Source organism: Elaeis guineensis, chromosome 15 (assembly GCF_000442705.2).
Source record: "Elaeis guineensis isolate ETL-2024a chromosome 15, EG11, whole genome shotgun sequence".
Lineage (NCBI taxonomy): Eukaryota > Viridiplantae > Streptophyta > Magnoliopsida > Arecales > Arecaceae > Elaeis > Elaeis guineensis.
In genome coordinates this window covers 58554296-58558116 of record NC_026007.2, presented here as the reverse complement: position 1 = coordinate 58558116, position 3821 = coordinate 58554296, and positions in this window count along the sequence as shown.

Here is a 3821-nt window from a genome sequence, read left to right as displayed (position 1 = left end):
AAAGAAGATCATGTGTGCTTATTGAAAAGGTCTTTATATGACCATAAGCAATCACCCAGACAATGGTCTAAGAAGTTTGACACTTTTATGATTAGTAATGATTTTACTAGAAGCAATTTTGATGGTAATGTTTATCATAAGAAACTCCAAGATGGTAGCTTTATTCATCTTTCGTTATATGTTGATGCCATGCTGATTGTTGCTTGCGATATGAAGGATGTTGATATTTTGAAATCTCAACTTAATAATGAATTTGAGATGAAAGATTTGGGTATAGCAAAGAAGATTTTGGATATGGAGACAAGCATAGATAGAGCTGCAGGCAAGTTGTATTTGTCATAAAAAAAAAACTTAGAAAAGATACTGCAGCATTTTAATCTGTTTGATTCAAAGTCAATTTATACTCTACTTGCCTCACACTTTAATTTTTCTATTTCTCTGTCACCTATTGATAAGGATGAAATTGAGTATATATCTAGAGTCCCTTATGCTAGTGCTGTAGATAGTATAATATATCCTGTGGTTTGCACCAGGCCATATATTGCACATGTTGTTAGTATTGTTAGCAGGTTTATAGCAAATCTTAGAAAGAGACATTGGCAAGCTATGAAGTGGATTCTTCGTTATTTCAAAAGTACTATGAATGTTGGATTGGTTTACTATAGGGATATTGATATATCTGGTAGTATCATTGATTTTGCAGATTCTGACTATGCAGCTGATAAAGATCGAAGGAAGTCTATGATAAGTTATATCTTTATACTCTCTGATTGTATAGTTAGTTAGAAAGCAGTTTTACAATCTACTGTTGCCTTGTCTGCAACAAAGGCTAAGTGTATGGCATTGGTAGAGGCTATGAAGGAAGGAATATGGTTGGAAGTCTTATTGATGATTTGGGTACTCAGCTTGGACAACCTATTGTATATTCTGACAGTTAAAGTGTGATATACTTAACTAAGAATTAGATGTACCATAAAAGGACTAAACATATTGATGTTAGATTTTACTTCATTCGAGAAGTTATAAGTCAGGGAACAGTTTTGATAAAGAAAATAAGCATAGATGACAATCCTGTTGACATGTTAATAAAGCCAATAACTACAAGTTCAGGCATTGGTTGGACTTGGTTGGAGTTCGCAGTTGTTGAGATGGAGCCCTTGGGAGCTGAGGTGGAGCTGGTGAGAGGTTTGATATTTTATGTAACTTAGCTAAATGCAAGCTGAGGTGGAGATTTGTAGAGATCGATGTTTTGCATTTAGATTAGCACTAGCAATAGAGTTTATAGGGCCCTTTCTATCTTGTTGGATAGAGCTAGCCCCTACGTATGGACCCGATCTGGTTTTATTGATCTCTCGATGTACCTGTTTTGGTGAGATATGTTGCCTTTTGAGGTATGAGTGCTTTTCTAGAATTTTTTGCCTTGTACTTTGTAATCTTTAATTTTTAAAATAGTAAAAATTTTCAACTATCTCTGCCCGTGGTTTTCTCTTTGATTTAAAGGGTTTTCTATATAAATCTAGAGTTTGTATTGATCTTTGTTTTCTTTGATTTCTCTTTTATTTGACGTCTTGCTACGGCATGAATTAATGTGGTGAGGACCCTATTTCTTGTCACAAGGCATAAACAGGATCTCCTGCACTCACAGAATTTTAATCAGTATACTAATGAGAACTTGTTGTATACTGGATAGAATAAACTTTAATAAAAATAAAACTTGGAAGGAATCAGTGAGGTTTCATAGGGGAAAATGCATGTAACTTTGGCCACATGTAAACCCTTATTAGTATTGAGGCACTTGGTATAGTTTCCAATTATCAAGGCATCCTTAATATCCCAGACTACAACCTCTAGACAACCTTAATGTTGGGTTTCTGTACAATATGAGTATTTCATATTAAATATTATGAATATCTACAAAAATCAGGTACCAAATTTTATTTATGTGATAAGTGTGCCTTCATGTCATACTTTGTTAGGAAAACAGTTGCCATATTTGGATGTTCAAATCAGCATTTTGGATCTTCTTAATCTTGGTCCCTGGAGTGGTTGAAATTTGAGGTGACAACTTTATTTGTCAGCAAACTAAGTAGATATTTAGAAGATAGTTAACTCACAATAAAATGTATTTTATCTACAAAATCTATCCAGAACATAAATGATGCATTTTTCACTTAGCTATGATAGTATTCGAAAGAAATTTTTGATCAAAGATTTAAGATAAGTTCTAGTGTTTCAAATAACTTTGAACATCATGTGGCATTAATTCTCAGGTGTGATATATGTCTCCTATGTGATCACTAAATTGGAAAACTTATATTTAAAAAATATTATAAGAATGCTTTCATCTTCCAATGCATCATATGTTCTCAGAAATTTGTTGATGGCAGGCATAATGAATATGTGACTTGCTGACACTTGCTATGCACTTGTACTAGAATAAGACGTATTGTAATATAACCTGTTCTTCCCTTGGTTAACACTTACTTTATTGTAGAAAAAGATGGAGAGAAAGCATCTATTATCAATTAATTGGTTGATATATGCTTGATATTTGAACTATCAGAAGATGCATAAGGTTTTTCAGTTTCAGGTCTACAGAAAGAGCAGTAACGTGCATTTGTATTAGAATATCAATTAGTCAACATATATAAACTTGTATTTTTTGTATCTCTCTTGTATAATATGCAGTATGCTGCTACATGGTCTTTTAGTTGGTTTATTTCTTTTGTTTCATGTCCTTTATGCAACTTTTAGCACTGCTGACTCAGAACTCTTCCATAAATATGGTGTTTAATGAAAGAGACGGAGATGGTACATCGACTGCAAACGATCTTCAGTTGATTAACACAGGGAAAGTATTAGAGTACAATAGAACTTTAGCTGAGTGCAGGAGCCCAATAGGTGATTTTTCTGGAGTTACAACTGTTCACATGTTGTTGTTCGCCCCCTCTTCTTCTGAGAATGGACTGGTTTGTACTATCAATACTCAATAAATAGATTCCAGTATATTGCTTATCTTGCTCTAAATTTGGATTGTTTATTTTCATACGTTATCCATGTGCAGAGAAGAAGGTATTGAGAAAGCCAAAAAAAAGAATAAACACGGTCATTTAATCTTGTAACATGCTCTTTCCAGAAAAGCAGGAGGAAGATCACCTGGTTGTGTTAATCAATTATCTTGTTCTGTTCCTTTGGTGCCTGACCCTGGACACCTTTCTGTTTCAGATTTGGTCAGCATATTTGTCATCACTGGCAAAGTAGTGCTGGAGGAAAAGTCATTTGCATGAACAAAGGCCTTTATCAAGCATCAGCAAAGCTGCTACAAATGTTATTTTTTTCTTTCCCCTTACTGAATCAAGGGGGCGTTTGGTTCGTAACTGAAATCAAAATAAGAATGGGAACAAGCATGGCTTGGAATCAGAATCGAAATAGCCAAATCCCTCGAAGTGTTTGGTTCGTAACCGGAATCGGAATCGGAATTGGAATGGAAAATTGAATCCATAGAGGAGAGTAGGGATTGAGTTCTATATAGATTGACCCATTCCCATTCCACCCCGAAATCGGAATCGGAATGGGACTCCTCCCAACCAAACGGTTGGAATGGGAGTCACCCATTTCAATTCCGATTCCAGACCTCTATTTCCCCCAACCAAACACCCCCAAGTGTAGTAAAGATTCATATCGATTATCTTGTCTTGCACAACTGAACAAAAATAATCAACTTGAACTCAAAATCTAGATTTTTATAGGCCCACTACCAGCCTCGCATTCAACACCCAGATCTGGCATGTGATGGTGGCATTCTTCTTAGAGCTAGGCCC